Here is a 17,317-nt window from a genome sequence, read left to right as displayed (position 1 = left end):
AAAGGGCTTGTAAAAAATTAAGGAAAATCCAAAGATGTACATCAGTGCATTAAAAGCAGGAAGATAATTACGGAGAGTATTAGGTCTATCAGAGATGTACATGGTAACTGTGAGCAGGGTTGTACATGAGGATTTTGTCTCCATTGTTACAAGGGGTTGAGCTCAAGGCGGGGTGGGGGAAATGATTCAGATATTCTAGTTAAAAAGTGTGAAATGTTAGACAAAAATAAGCATGACGAGAAGAGAAGTACAGGCAGGATTGATCTCCTTGATAATGAATAAGCCCAGGTGAATTGTGGGTTGTTAAAGTAAGTTTGGGAGAAAGTAGTGGATTTTCTGGGGATCATTTTCCAATCCTTCCTGGATACAGGATTAAGAGTCTGTGTACTTTATACCATTATTCAAAATGGGTGCGAAGATAGGCTCAATAGTTATAGGCTGGTCAGTCTGACCTTGGTGGTGGGCAAATTACTGGAAGCAATAGTAAGATGTAAGATTAACTGTTAATTTGGAGATACACAAATTAATCAGGGGTAGTGTTTTGATCAAGGAAAACCTTGTGAAACTAACTTAATTGAATTTTTTTAAGGAAGTAACAAGCAAGATTAATGAGGATAGTGCAATGGATGTGTTTTACATCAATTTTAATATGACAATCGACAAGGGACGTGGCCAGACTATTAAGGAAGATTAAAATATAAGGGATGCAAAGAAACTTGACAAGTTGGATTCCAAAATTGGTTCAATGTTAGGAAATAAAAGGGTAATGGACAATAATGAATAGAAGATGGTTTTCAGTAGTGTTACACAGGCGTGGTGGTGGATCCCTTGCTGTTTGTGGTACATTTTTAATGATTTTTAGGCTTCCATTTGGGAGGCATGATTGACTTGCAGATGACACAAGAATTGACTGGATCATTGATATTGAAGAAGGTGGCTTTCATGGCAGGTTTGGTTCAGTAGCATAAAAATAACAAATGGAATTCAATCTGGAGAGTTGTGAGGTTAGACCATTGTGGAGGGCAAACAGAGCAAAGAAATGCACAACAAACAAGAGGGTATGTACAGGACATGAAATATCTTGGAGTGCATGTTCACATTTCATTGAAGGACAGACAAGGAAGCAAAGGCATATTGGATGTTTTCCTGGCTGAAGCGTTAAATACAAGAGCAGGGATGTAATGGTGGAAGACGGTGTTTTGGCTACAGCTAGGGTTTTGATACCGTTCTAGTCATCGTATTACAAGAAGAAGATGATTGCTTCAGAGAGTACAGAGGAGGTTTACAAAAATGTTGCCGGGCTTGAAAATTGCAGGTTGAAGGAAAGATTGGATAGGCTTGGGTTTTTCTGAGAGAGGAGACTGACAGAATGACTTAAGATACAAAATAATGGGGGGTTTGGATGGGGAAGGCAAGGACATCAGTTTCCAGGGGGCATAATTTAAGTTTGTAGAAGGATGAGAAGAGACCTGAGGAAAGGCTTTACCTGCTGCCCAGTTTGGTCATTGAGGTGGAAATCTTTGACTCATTTAAATCCAGCTGAAGAGCTGGGACCTGCTCAGCTACAGACCGGATGCTGGAAAGCGAGGTCACAATGGGGGCTAGTTTATTGAGCTGACACAGACATGGACTGAATGGCCTCTGTTGTGCTACGACTTTTCTATGGTTCAAAATCTAATACTTTGTTAGAAAGAACAATCGGATATTATTAAAATCCTGTGAGAGATCAACCTTATTATATTCAGTGGATTTAAAAATGGATTTTGCCCACAGTAATCCTGCAAAGTAGTATCACAAAATCAATTTCCACAGATACATTGTTTACTCCTGCCTGGCTTCAACCTTTTTATCTTTTAATGTGCTGGGAATGCAGCTGTAGCACTTTTTATTTAATCTCAAGATTTTTTAATAAAGCAAATTATATAAAGCTGCCATCTGAAATGCCAGACAGATTACTCATTTGATTATTTGCAGGTAAAGCTTTTGTCCTTGAAGTGTGCGCTGTTTTAGAGAATGCATAATTTTAGAATTATTGAACAGCAGAGGTTTTCCTCTTACCTACAAAATGGTATTTGCAATAAATTTTAATTGGTATTTGCATAATATAGTCATAAGTGATAATTTGGTTTTGAAAATTCAACTGCGTGATTTAGTAACCACCTGCATTAATCAAACAGAATTGTGATGATCAATTGATTATTTTTAAAACATTTATTATTAAAATAGCACACAGCTTTTTTTTATTCACTCATAGAACATGGGTGTTGCTGGCTGGGCCAGAATTTCTTACCCATCCCTAATTGCCCTTGAGAAGGTAATGGTGAGTTACCTTCTTGAACTGCTGCAGACCTGCATAGTAGGTTGACCCACAATGTCCTTAGGGACAGAGTTCCAATGTTTGCAATATAGCTGATCTGTAGATCTAATTTTGTAATTTTAGATAGGATTTTGTAGTTCAGTGGCATTTTTTGGAATGAACTGGTGATTTGTTTTAATGCGCAGCTTTTTTTGATGGCAGGGACGTGGTAACTCAAAGGGTTGACTTGGGCAGCCTGCTCATTTACTTCTGGGTTGGTGAATTTTAACGCATCTTAGAGGGTACAATGGTCAGGGTTGAACCACTGGCACCAACACTGATTATATTCCAATTGCCTACAAAACTGACAAAGGGTTTTGCATTGAAACTTGCTGTGGTTTCTGTAGGGATCTTTGCACTCTGTAAGTGGGACAAATGACTGCATCTCCTCAACTTACCAGATCGAAGAATTCTTAATGTATGATACTGAGTCTGAATCAGAGGTACAAATTACAACGTGTAACTAAATGCCACAAAGTGAAATAAAGAACTAGAAAGAGAAATGGGATTAATGGAATATCTGGTGAAGTGGCATAGTGATAATGTCACTGGCCTAGTACTCCAGAGCCCTGGGTTAATGTTCGGGGACATGGGTTTAAATCCCACCATGGCAACTAGTGAAATTTAAAACTGAAATCTTGAATAAGAAGCTAGCCCATGGTGACCACTGTCAATTATGTTGGAAACCCATCTGGTTCATTCATGTCCTTGAGGGAAGGAAATCTGCCGTCCTTGAATTGAGAGTTTTTGAGAGCTGTGTCACAAAGGCTCTATGTCATCTGCAAACTTAGTAACTCTTATGTTCACATCCAAATTATTTATACAAATGATGAAATGTAGTGAACTCAGCTCCGATCCTTGTGGCACTCCACTGGTCACAAGCCTCCAATCTGAAAAACAACCCTCCATCACCACCCTCTGTCTTCTACCTTTGAGTCAGTTCTGTATCCAAATGGCTAGTTCTCCCTGTATTCCATGAGATCTAACCTTGCTAACCAGTCTCCCATAGGAAGTCTTGTCGAATACCTTACTAAAATCCATATAGATCACGTCTACTGCTCTGCCCTCATCAATCATCTTTGTTACTTCTTCAAAAAACTCAATCAAATTTGTGAGACATGATTTCCTACGCACAAAGCCATGTTGACTATCACTAATCAGTCCTTGCCTTTCCAAATACATATCCTTCAGGATTCCATCGAACAACCTCCCACCATCGATGTCAGGCTCACCACTCCATAGTTCCCTGGCTTATCTTTACCACCTTAAATAGTAGCATCATGTCAGCCAAACCCCAATCTTTCTGATCTCACCTGTGACTATCTATGTAACAAATATCTCAGCAAGGGGCCCAGCAATCACTTCCTTAGCTTCTCGTAGAGTTCTAGGGTACACCTGATCAGGTCTTGGGGATTTATCCACCTTTTTATGTGTTTCAAGACATCCAGCACTTTCTCCTCTGTAATATGGACATTTTGCAAGATGTCACCATCTATTTTCCTACATTCTATATCTTCCATGTCCTTTTCCACAGTAAATACTGATGCAAAATACTCATTTATTATCTCCCCCATTTCCTGCAGCTCCACACAACGCCACCTTGCTGATCTTTGAGGGGCCCTATTCTCTCCCTAGTTACGCTTTTGTCCTTAATATATTTGTAAACACCTTTTGGATTCTCCTAAACCCTATTTGCCAAAGCTATCTCATGTTTCCTTTTTGCCCTCCTGATTTCCCACTTAAGTATACTCCTACTGCCTTTATATTTTTCCAAGGATTCACTCGAGCTTTCCTGTCTATATCTGACATATGTTTCCTTCTTTTTCTTAACCAAACCCTCAATTTATTTCGTCATCCAGCATTCCGTACACCTACAAGCCTTTCCTTTCACCCTAAAAGGAATATACTTTCTCTGGATTCTTGTTACCTCATTTCTGAAGGCTTCCCATTTTCCATCGTTCTTTTACCTGCGAACATCTGCCCCCAATCAGTTTTTGAAAGTTCTTGCCAAATAACGTCAAAATTGGCCTTTCTCCAATTTAGAACTTCAGCTTTTCAATCCAGTCTATCTTTTTCCATCACTATAGAATTATGGTGGCTGGCCCCAAAGTGCTCTCCCACTGACAACTCAGTCACCTGTCCTGCGTTATTTCCCAAGAGTAGGTCAAGTTTTGCACCTTCTCTAGTAGGTACATCCACATACTGAATCAGAAAATTGTCTTGTACACACTTAACAAGTTCCTCTCCGTCTAAACCCTTAACACTATGGCAGTCCCAGTCTATGTTTGGAAAGTTAAAATCCCTTACCATAGCCACCCTATTATTCTTACAGATAACTGAGATCTCCTTACAAATTTTTTTCTCAATTTCCCTCTGACTATTGGGGGGACAATAAGGTGATCATCCCTTTCTTATTTCTCAGTTCCACCCAAATAACTTTCCTGGATGTATTTCCAGGAATATCCTCCCTATGTACAGCTGTAATGCTATTCCTTGTTAAAAACGTCACTCCCCCTCCTCTCTTGCCTCTCTTTCTATCCTTCCTGTAGCATTTGTATCCTGGAATATTAAGCTGCCAGTCCTGCCCATCCCTGAGCCATGTTTCTGTAATTGCTATAATATCCCAGTCCCGTGTTCCTAACCATGCCCTGAGTTCATCTGCCTGCCCTGTTTGTCCCCTTGCACTGAAATAAATGCAGTTTCATTTATCAACCTATCTTATTCTTTGCTTTGTCCCTGCCTGCCCTGACTGTTTGACTCGCTTCTGTTCTCAACTGTACCAGTATCAGATTGATCTCTTTCCTCACTATGTCCCTGAATCCAACTCCCCACCTTACTAGTTTAAGGTAGTAGAGCTCCTGAGCAGCTCTAGCAAATTTCCCTGCCAGTATATTAGTCCCCTTTCAATTTAGGTGCAATCCGTCCTTCTTATACAGGTCACTTCTCCTGCAAAACAGCTTCCAATGATCCAAAAATGTGAATCGTTCCACGGTGGCACAGTGGTTAGCACTGCTGCCTCACAGCGCCTGAAGACCCGGGTTCAATTCCCGACTCAGGCGACTGACTGTGTGGAGTTTGCACGTTCTCCCCGTGTCTGCGTGGGTTTCCTCCGGGTGCTCCGGTTTCCTCCCACAGTCCAAAAGATGTGCGGGTCAGGTGAATTGGCCATGCTAAATTGCCCGTAGTGTTAGGTAAGGGGTAATGTAGGGGTATGGGTGGGTTTCGCTTCGGCGGGTCGGTGTGGACTTGTTGGGCCGAAGGGCCTGTTTCCACACTGTAAGTCTAATCTAATCTAATCTAATCTAATCATACACCAGCTCCTCAGCCATACATTCGTCTGCTCTATCCTCCTATTCCTACCTTCGCTCGCTTGTAACACCGGGAGTAATCCAAATGTTACTACTCTCAAGGACCTCCTTTCTAAATTCCTGCCTAGCTGCCTATATGTCCTCCCTTCAGAATCTCATCCTTTTCCCTTCCTATGTCATTGGTTCCAATGTGTATAATGACCTCTTGCTGGCCCCTCTCCCCTTTGAGAACATTCTGCACCCTCTCTGAGACATCCTTGATCCTGGCACCAGGGAGGCAACACACCATTCTGCGTTTTCACTGCTGGCCACAGAAACGTCTGTCTGTGCCTCAGATTGAGAGTCCTCTATCACAATTGATCTCTTGGATCACGACGTACCCCTCATTGCTTTACAGCCAGGCTCGATACCAGAAACTTGGCTGATCGTGCTACACGCCCCTGAGAATCCATCACTCCTCAACATTTTCCAAAACAGCATACTTGTTTGAAATGGGGATAGCCACAGAAGACTCCTGCCTACCCCTCCTACCTTTCTTGGAGTTAACCCATCTATGTGACTGTATCTGAGACTTCCCCCCCCCCCCCATAACTGCCATCCATCACACCCCTTTGCTCTTGTAAATTCCTCATTGCCTCTAACTGTAGCTCCAACTGATTCCTTTGATCTGATAGGATTCACAACCAACAGTATTTATTGCAGATATAATCCTCAGTAACACGTAAACGTTCCCTAAACTCCCACATCTGATAAGAAGAGCTTATCATTCTACGAAGGGCCATTTTTCCTTCTTTACAATCTACAGACCCAGAGAATAGCACCATCTTAATCCTCTACAAAACACTACTCCAGGCTAACTCTCTCTCTCTCTCCTGCTCTGACCTCACCATGTGTTGCCTTTAGCCATCCCTCTGTCTTTTAAAAGTACCGTTGCTTTGACTTTTTTTCTCTCCAAAGTTCCAAAACAATTGCCAACAGCATATAAAACAGTAATTGCTGCTCCTGGAATTCGAAGAAATCACCGTCAACACGTGAAATACCTCAAAAAAGGAGCAGCCTGTTACAGCCAGAAATGTTTCCCATCCTCCATCTTGGATTACCCAGAATGCATTCTCTTCTTGTTTAAAGTTTGACATACATACTACATTTAATTGGTCAACTCGGTAACTGGAAAAGGTATTTTTATGTTATATTGTGACAATGAGAGCAACTGTCTTGCTTGTAACAGGTGACACAGCACAATAGGTCCATATGATCTCCTTCTGCCTGGAAAACCTGTTGGCGTATGAACAGACTACACCTTTAGGCATATGCCCAGTGTATGGGAGTCACAATCCTAATATTTTTGGAAGAAGATGATGAGCAAAGACTAACGGGCAATAAGGAAATTATGCATCAAGATCCAAAAGCTACAGCAATACTGCAATTGGTAATAGGGTTATCAACAAATTGCACGTCAGTAAAACATTCAAATTCTAATTGTTTTCTAGCTTGACTTTTTTTAAAAAATGTGTTCATGGAATGTGAGTGTCACTGGCTATACTATAACTTATGGCCTGTCTCAAATTGCCAAGAAGGGTGAAGCGTCACCCATATTGTTGGCGATCTGGTGCCACACTTAGACCAGACCAGGTAAGGATGGCAGATTTCCTTCCCTAAATTTTGTTATTTCTAGCAATGTCAACATCCCACACCACTTTTGAGATACTGCATGCAATTCTGGTCTCCCTGCTATAGGAAGGATGTTGTTAAACTTGAAAAGGTTCAGAGAAGATTGACAAGGATGTTGCAGGGTTGATCTATAGGGAAAGGCTGAATAGGCTGGGGCTATTTTCCCTGGAGTGTCGGAGGTTGAGGAGTGACTTTATTGAGATTTATAAAATCATAAGGGGCATGGGTAGGGTAAATAGACTTTTTTTTCCCCAGGGTGGAGAAGTCCAAAACCAGAGGGTATAGGTTTAAGGTGAGAGAGAAAAGATTTAAAAGGGATCTAATGGGCAACTGCTTCACACAGAGGGTGGTGCTTGTGCGGAATGAGCTGCCAGAGGAAGTGGTGGAGGCTGGTACAATTACAACATTTAAAACGTATCTGGATAGATGTATGAATAGGAAGGGTTTGGAGGGATATGGGCCAAATGCTAGCAAACGGGATTAGATTTATTTATGAAGTCTGGTCAGCATGGACAGGTTGGACAGAGGATCTGTTTCCATGCTGTATTTCTCTATGACTCTATGTCATTGTGTAATTTCCTTATTGTTCCTGAACCTTTTCTCAGCATCTCCCTCCAACATTAATCAGATCATACATGATGCACATGTCTAATGCTTAGGCATGTTTATACTCCAACAAGTCTTTGCACCACTCTGTCCAATTTTAAACTATCTAACGCAATTGAATTAATAATGGGGTCAAAATTTAATGTACATTCAGCTTAATGCATTTATCCTTACACCCAAGGGGACCATTTCCTGCATGCAATAGCTTTGTCAGTAAAAGATTAGGGATGTACCAAGTTGTATTGCAGCTAAGAATTGAATGAATAAAATACCAAGGTGCCTTCAAAATTAAGTGAAGGGGCAAGATTTAAAAGGGACCACCTTTTAAAGGGGCAACTTTTTCATGCAAAGGGTGGTGCATGTATGGAATGAGCTGCCAGAGGAAGTGGTGGAGGCTGGTACAATTACATTTAAAAGGCATCTGGATGGGTATCTGAATAGGAAGGATTTAGAGGGATATGGGCCAAGTGCTGGAAACTGAGACTAGATTAATTTAGAATATCTGGTCGGCATGGACAAGTTGGACCAAAGGGTCTGTTTCCGGGCCGTACATCTCTACAACTCTATGCCTCTAATTTACTCCATTTCATGTTTTCTTCAACCTGTCCTTAAGTGTCGCGGTACAACATTTAAAATACATTCTGAAGATAAATCAGATTTTAACCTTTGTTTGATCAATTCTTGTTCGAATAATATTAATATGATAAGCATTTCTCAAAACCAATTATTTATGGGGGTGGTATATTAGGTCTGTAGACTTGATTTTTAAATTCGCTTTGAAGCTCATACTTCCATGCGCTGAGTGCTGACAAATGCTTTCTCTCTGGTGGCCCTACCACCGTGACCTACAGCAAATGGAAAGCTTGATATGTTTCTGGGTTTCATTTCATGCCAGGATCCCTGTGGATTAACACTGCCCCATCCTCACATCAACAGCAGATGGCTACCTCTCAAGAGAGTCACTCGAGGCCCCTTAACAGCTGATCTGAGTGTGTCTGCACAGACCGTTCACATCCTATTAGCATTTTAATCTGTTCATTATCTCACATAGCATACCCCATAGTCCTTCCTTTCAAAACAGGCTCGAAAGGCAACATAATGACAATTGTGTTTTGATCAGATGCTTTGTTTCAACATGATGGGAAATTCAGCTTAACACTGCGTTTACAAACCCTAATGCATATCTCTTTGAATAAAAATACACGCACGCATACAATATCGTAACTAAATTGTGCCAGTGTCTTAAGAAATTGATTAGATGAGCTTTCTAATTAATGATAACTGCAAGGAAATGTAAGAAATATCAAAAAAAAGGCTTGATAAACTGTGATTCAGAAATCCCTTCCATTAGAGAAATTTATGTTTAATAGCCTGACTACTTCACAAAATAAGCCCACAAATAATAACATCAAATTATTTGCAGTGATGAACTCTAACAATATATTGTACTGAATAATGTAATTTTTAAAAATTGCTTTGTTCTGACCAGGAATACAGTACTATCATGCCCTACTTGGTCGTTGTGTCTATTTTAACCTTTAACCCATGTAAAAAAAAAGGCATGCCGTTAAATTGTTGATAAAACGCTGTTGAAATGAGGAAGGGAAGGGATGAAATAATATGAAAACTTCCCCTGTATTCTATTACAGTCTTTTCAAAACAACTGCAGACAAATATATTATTCTCTTTTATAGCACCCGAATATTTAAGTGTCACCTTTTTATTTTTGTTTTAACATGTTTGTTGATCAATATTTTGCAGATTACTTATTCATTTCCACCAGCTAGGACATGGAGATCGAAATGATACTGAAAGAGATCTTCCAAGAGTATTGATAGGTACAGAATAGCTAATCACATATGTGTTGAGTTCTTTATTTTAAAAAAAGTGATAATTTAGTTCTCTCCTGTTGTTCCGAGAAAGAAGAAATTCCACCCAGAACTCTTCCAATTCCAGTAATTATTGAGGCAGCTACAAAGAGGAACGCAGGGACTAATTCAATCTGACTTCTTCCTCCCTGTGGGAAATGCTTTGTTTCAACTCCACATTTCTCCCTCGAGGTCGATGGAGAACGCAGACTTGCCACATGGGTATTACAGAAGGTGAACCCAGACCCTCCACGTTACATAACCTTTGTTTACATTTAGCAAATTTCAAGGAGCTCATATAGTGTGTGTGAATAATCCAACAGAGAATTGTGCAGAACACTCATTTACATTTTTAAAACATTCTCCTGTGTTACTTGATTGGTTCCTCAGCTGGGGTCATTCACAGCGGAACTTGTGTGCAACTCCATCCTGCAATGAGCTAGCACCCGTGTTATCCTTTACCCTTGCCTTGGCTATTTGTCTGTGGTGTCTGATTGCAAAAAGATCTTGCCTCTATACTGTCTCCTAAATTACACAGACTGTCAGTCTCTGAGCAAGTGGCTGCAAAAGTGAAACCAAAAAGTGATAGTGCATCTTCCTCATCGCTGTCTTCTTGCCATCCATCACAATCTGGCCAGGTAAGCATGATGGCGAGGATATGGTGTGAAGTGAGTGACAAAGTAAAAGGTGAATGCTTAGGCCATTTGCAGTCAGAGGGATATACAAAAGGATATGTAAGGACGACTTTCAGTTAGCATCAACTGCATCCAATGGTCATGGCCTCAGCGATGAGTATTCTGATAATAGCCAAGAGCATCTCAATGAAGGGAGCCTTGCCCGCCTCCACTCTGGTTAGTTCCTGTTATCTCTTGTGTGTGGCCATGTCCTGCAAGAGAAAGGCAAGCGCATTGTAATTCATTGACGTGGCTGATGTTGAATACTTCCATATGTGATATGGGTGTGAGGTTTACAGCTGTGAAACACGGTAAGATCCTGATTAATGATGACCACATAGGGGTGTAGTAGTAGAGTGCATGAGGCTGGTGGTGTGATTAGAATGTGGCATATAGAGGTGCACTTTGAACTTGAGGCCACTGGACTTCTTGAAGCTCCAGGTCCTTGAGGCTTTCCTCTGGCATTCATCTCCACAACCACCTGCCTCCATTGCTTTTTCTATGTGCGTCTGGAGGGCCTCCTGACTCCTCTGTGGATTCAGAACATCTCTCAGATCTCCACCGTCTCCATGAAGCTCCCCTGCTGCAGACACTTTGCCTCTACAAGCTAGCGTTAATCACTGCTGCTTGACAGTGACCCACTCCCTGGACTGACAGACACCCATTCCCTGGACTGAGAGAGACACATTCCCTGGACTGAAGAAGACCACAAGACATAGGAGCAGAAATTAGGCCATTCAGCCCATCAAGTCTGTTCCACTATTCAATCATGGCTGATAAGTTTCTCAACCCCATTCTCCCGCTTTCTCCCTGTAACCCTTGATCCCCTTGACAATCAAGAACCTACTTATCTCAGTTTTAAATACACCCAATGATTTGGCCTCCACAGCCCTCTGTGGCAATGAATTCCATAGATTCACCACTGTCTCCTTATCTCTGTTCTAAAATGTCCCCTTAATTAAGGCTGTGCCCTTGGGTACTAGTCTCTCCTACCAATGGAAACATCTCCCCAACATCCTCTCTGTCTAGGCCACACACTAATACTGTAAATTTCAATTAGATCCCCTCTCATCCATTCATCAAGTATAGACCCAGAGCCCTCAAATGTTCCTCATATGTTAAGCTTTTAGTTCCTGGGACCATTCTTACGAACCTCCTCTGAACACATTCCAGGGCCATTACATCCTTGCTGAAAATGTGTTGCTGGTTAAAGCGCAGCAGGTCAGGCAGCATCCAAAGAACAGGAAATTCGACGTTTCGGGCTAAAGCCTTTCATCAGGAATGAGGAAAGTGTGTCCAGCAGGCTAAGATAAAAGGTAGGGAGGAGGGACTTGGGGGAGGGGCGATGGAGATGTGATAGGTGGAAGGAGGTCAAGGTGAGGGTGATAGGCCAGAGTGGGGTGGGGGCGGAAGAAAATTGCAGGTTAGGAGGGCGGTGCTGAGTTCGAGGGAATCGACTGAGACAAGGTGGGGGGAGGGGAAATGAGGAAACTGGAGAAATCTGAGTTCATCCCTTGTGGTTGGAGGGTTCCCAGGCAGAAGATGAGGCGCTCTTCCTCCAACCGTCGTGTTGTTATGTTCTGGCGATGGAGGAGTCCAAGGACCTGCATGTCCTTGGTGGAGTGGGAGGGAGAGTTAAAGTGTTGAGCCACAGGGAGTCACGAGTCAGGTCCACACCCCCCATCAACCCAACCTCCACTCCCGGCACCTTCCCCTGCAACCGCGGGAACTGCAAAACTTGCGCCCACACCTCCTCCCTTACTTCTCTCCAAGGCCCCAAGGGATCCTTCCGTATCCGCCACAAATTCACCTGCACCTCCACACACATCATCTATTGCATCCGCTGCACCCGATGTGGCCTCCTCTATATTGGGGAGACGGGCCGCCTACTTGCGGAACGCTTCAGGGAACACCTCTGGGACGCCCGGACCAACCAACCCAACCACCCTGTGGCTCAACACTTTAACTCTCCCTCCTAACCTGCAATTTTCTTCCTGACCTCTCCGCCCCCACCCCACTCCGGCCTATCACCCTCACCTTGACCTCCTTCCACCTATCACATCTCCATCGCCCCTCCCCCAAGTCCCTCCTCCCTACCTTTTATCTTAGCCTGCTGGACACACTTTCCTCATTCCTGATGAAGGGCTTTAGCCCGAAACGTCGAATTTCCTGTTCTTTGGACGCTGCCTGACCTGCTGCCCTTTAACCAGCAACACATTTTCAACTCTGACCTCCAGTATCTGCAGTCCTCACTTTTTACCCATTACATCCTTCCCCACCCCCCCCCAAACTGACGGTGACCCACTGCCCAGACTCACTGTAACCCACTGATCCCCTATCCGAGGTCACCCCTGACTGGATGCCTGAGCATGCACAATCCCCTGGGCTGGTAACAGGGCCTGCCCTTGCCTTACTCAGACTTTGAGAGGTGGCTGCCTGCTGCATGTGCCATTGTGTTTGTTGTGGGAGCTGCTGGTGCTGGTATGGGAGTGATGGAGCACATTGCTATACAATAAGGTGGCCATCTCCCCATGACTGAGGACCGCTGGGCAGCAAGGAGAGCTGTCTGGTCATGTGACTGTGCTAATTGTCACAGCAAGACAAGGCAGGGATGGTGTGAGCTTGCTGGAAGGTGACAGGAGGTCAAGTGAGTGCAGAGAGAGCCAGCAAGCTGACATGTAGCCTGGTCCACTGTGAACTAGGTGCCTTTGCCTGTGCGCTTCCTGCCCCCGCAGCAGCTTTTCAACGATAGTCGCTGGTGTGCCTTGCAATGCAGTTCTGTGCTTAGACAGCATCCTGTCAGAGTGTTTGAGCATGCAGTGAGCTGAATCCACCAGCTACCTGTTCTGGTTTCCATGTTGCGTGTTCCCAACCTCAAGCTCACTAATACATGAAGCTGAACATTAACGAGACAAGTTGGGCTGCTAACAAGTTGTCCAACAAGCAGCAATCACCATGAATTGATATCTCTCTGATCCCTATTGAAAATCACACCTCGCAACTTGCAGAAAACCTGAAGAGTGGGGCAAGGTGCTCCCAATGTCAAGTTGAGTCTTCCACAGCCATTTCACTGCATTCCAGATATAGCCTTAAATGAACTCATATTTTGCAGCTGATTAACACTGTAGTATGTATTAGAACCTGTGCTCCATTATCATAAACAAAGCAAATTCCTCCCTGTCTCTTGTGAAATAGGTTTCAAAGTCTGGAAGGTGTGGTGCAGTCAGGGGGTTGGTTGCTCTTTGACTGCTGATACAGACAATGCAGTCATTGGATTGAGGCAAAAGGTAACCAACACACCGACATGGATTCACTGCCAGACCTCACCACCCAGCCCATCCATCCACCCAGAAAAAAATCTAATCTACCCAGAGACGTAGCTTATGGGGCATGTAGACAGCTAGCAAGCCATCTCTGTATATGTACATCACCATAAATCCACTCCTCATTCTCCCCACCAGGTTTCCCACAAGAAAGCAGGCAAATTCTGCTGGGGACCATGTTGTCATCACAGCATCAATTGTTTATATTTCAAACTCACGTTAACGAGAATCCTAAATATATATCATTTCATCATTTTTTATGAATTGCAAGTTCATTTCTCCGCAGCCTTCATAAATGATTAAACAAAGTGAAAAGCTGCATGCATATTGTATGGATGCTGTTTGGAGAGAGTTCGTGCCAGGAATGACAATTTACAGATGCCCCCACCCCCGAAGCTCCATTCTAATCCCTACAGAGTCAAGTTTTGAGTTATTACTAGATTTTACACCTACAAACAACCAAAACTTGATTTTTATGCAAGCAACAGAAAATCAGATAACCTTATCCTAGTGGCCAGGGGTTTAAAAGCTATTGCTGATGTAGGAAGCTGCATAATCTGTTCACAGATCGATTTACTGCATAGCTTACTTACGTCTTCATTCTATATCAGAATCATGATCAGTGTCTGGGCAAAAAAAGATAAAGCTGATTCAATAGAGGCTAACTGGCTGTGATAGCTATCTAGTATAGTTGCTAATCGTGAAACCTACTAGAAATTAAACTACAAATGTCACTAAAAAATCGGTTGCATTCGCCCATGGAGAGACATTGTCATTGTGATAATGTAATAAAGGTGTTACCATAGCAATACAAATAACACACAAGTAGTAAAAGCTGGGGATCCTAAAATCAGTTCCAAAAAATGTATATTGGTTCAATTTGTATTATAAATTTTCGGATGGCTTTGCATCTGTGCTGCATTTTTTTGCTGCTGCCTGTGCTTTCATCTCCCTCCAACAGTCTGGGCAACTATTCAACAATTGCCCCTCATCTATCTATAGCCAAAGACACGGGGTACAGAAACCTCAATGGCTCACAATCAGAAGTGTGATAAATGCTGTTTGAGCTTGGCCAGTCATTAGACAAGAACCATCTGAACACCATAAGAAAGAGACATCTTTAAACAGCAACTGTGTCCCAATGGGAAGACAAAGCAAAACATTCAGGACAAAAGAAACAGTTACTGCACTGAACCAGACTCTGAGCACAATGATCTATTCCTGTACTTTGTCATATTTTACTCCTCTTGCCACACAACCACTTTTCACAATTATACAAATGATTCTATTAAATATGGCATTGCAAAGCTGAGCACAAATAAAATGCGATGAAACATAAGTGATTAGCAATCCAGTGTGTAATCAATTAGTAGTTCCAGTCCATAACATTTCAGCATCACAATGGCATAATTTTTGACTATCTGAATTATTTTTTTAAAAATGCCTATAATGATCATAATCCGCTTTAATGTTGGCTCATCAAAATTTACCAGAATTGAAACTTAACCAGTTGGTTTATAGAGTCATAGAGTCACACAGTAAACAGACCCTTTGGTCCAATTCTTCCATGCCAACCAAGTTCCCCAAACTAAACTAGTCTCATTTTCCCGTGCTCGGCCCATATCCTTCTAAGCCTTTCCTGTTTATGTACCTGTCCAAATGTCTTTTACATGTTGTAATTGTACCTGCATCCATCACTTCCTCTGGAAGTTTATTTCACATACAAACCACCCTCTGTGTGAAAACGTTGCACCTTTTTAATCTTTTTCCTCTCACTTTAAAATTATACCCTTTAGTTTTGAACTTCACTACTCTAGGGAAATCACCTTTGCTATTCACCTTATCTAGGCCCTCAAAATTTTTATAAACCTTGACAATATCACCCCTCAACCTCCGATGTTTCAGTGAAGAAAGTCCCAAAGTCCCAGCCTATCCAGCCTCTGCTGATAACTCAAACCCCTCCAGTCCATGATGAAAGCATTTGGCAAAAATCCATTAAACCACTTAGTTTAAATCACATAGTAACTGAAATGAATAGGGGCCGACATTAATTTAGTCTCTGAAGTGGGTATGATTCTGGGACAATGCAACACCAGAGGGATGTGCCCTGAGAACCAAACTCAGTTCATTCTCCGATCTCCTTAAGGCAAATCCGGGGCCCAGCAATCAGCTTAACAGCAAACTGAACTCCTAAACAGCAATGCTCAGTTCTGTTAAGTTATTCTTATGCCTATTCTTGTGCACATAGCATGGGTACAATTGTGTTAGGTTTCAACCTTGTGTTCAAAATGAAAGAGCATAAGAAATCCCTTTGAGCCTGCACTGCCATTCAATAATATCACAGCTTAGCTGCTTGTCCTCAATTCCACTTTCTCGCCAGCCCCTTTGACTCATAGCAGTCCTCAGGCTGTTCTAACTTGTCATTGACTACATTCAATGGCCTAGCCTGCACTTCTCTCTGTGGTAGAGAATTCCCAGGACCAACAGCCCTCTGAGTGAAGAAATTCTTTTCATTTCTGTGGTCAACCTCTTAATCTGAAACGATGGACCTTATTTCTAGTTTCCACTTGGAGGTGAAACATCTAAACAGCATATACCCTGTTGTGGTCCCTCAGAGTCTTACGTTTCAATAAGGTTACCTCTCCTTCTTTATAATATCCAATGAGTAAAGACCTAACCTTCTTTATAAAATATTCCCCTCACTCGGGAAGGTAATGACCTAGGTGTAATATTGCTGGACTGTTCCAGGGACCTGAGTTCAAATCCCACTACAGCAGATGGATTTTGAATTCAATAAATATCTAGAATTAGAAGTCTAATGATGACCATAAAACCATTGTCAGGAAAACCCCATCTGGTTCACTTAGGGAAGGGAACTGCCATCCTTACCTGGTCTGGCCTACATGTGACTCCTGACCTACTGCAATGCGGTTGACTCTTAATTGCCCTCTGGGCAATAAGGGATGGGCAATAAATGCTGGCCTAGCCAGTGATGCCTTCATCCTGTGAGTGAATAAAAAATAGACCCAAAAATCAGCTTGTTAACTGTCTCTGAACTGCCTTCAATGCAAATACTTCCACCTTTATATAAGCCTTACGTGGCTCTCAGTGTGATTTGACAATGTTCTGTACAGCAAGCCTGCACAACATTTATACTCCATTCCTCATGCAGTAAGGCCAGCATTCACTTCGCCTTCCTAATTAATTGCTGTATCTGTAACCCAACTTATGTTTCATCTGCAAGGGCATCCAAATCCCTCTGCAGAATGGCGTACTATAACTTTACATTTTTCACATTATGCCCCATCTGGCAGTATTTTAATCACTCACCTAACTTACATATATCGGTTTCCAGACCCTTTGTACACTACGTCTAAGTTGCTTTCCTCACTATCGTTTTATTATCAACAAATCTGAACACAATATATTTGGCCCCATCATCCAAGTTATCATTAGATTGTAAATAATTGGATAATCAAGGAAAACTACTGCTGGCGATCTGAAAGATGCT

Source organism: Hemiscyllium ocellatum, chromosome 20 (assembly GCF_020745735.1).
Source record: "Hemiscyllium ocellatum isolate sHemOce1 chromosome 20, sHemOce1.pat.X.cur, whole genome shotgun sequence".
In the NCBI taxonomy this organism is placed as follows: Eukaryota; Metazoa; Chordata; class Chondrichthyes; order Orectolobiformes; family Hemiscylliidae; genus Hemiscyllium; species Hemiscyllium ocellatum.
Note: the sequence above shows the minus strand (reverse complement) of the source record.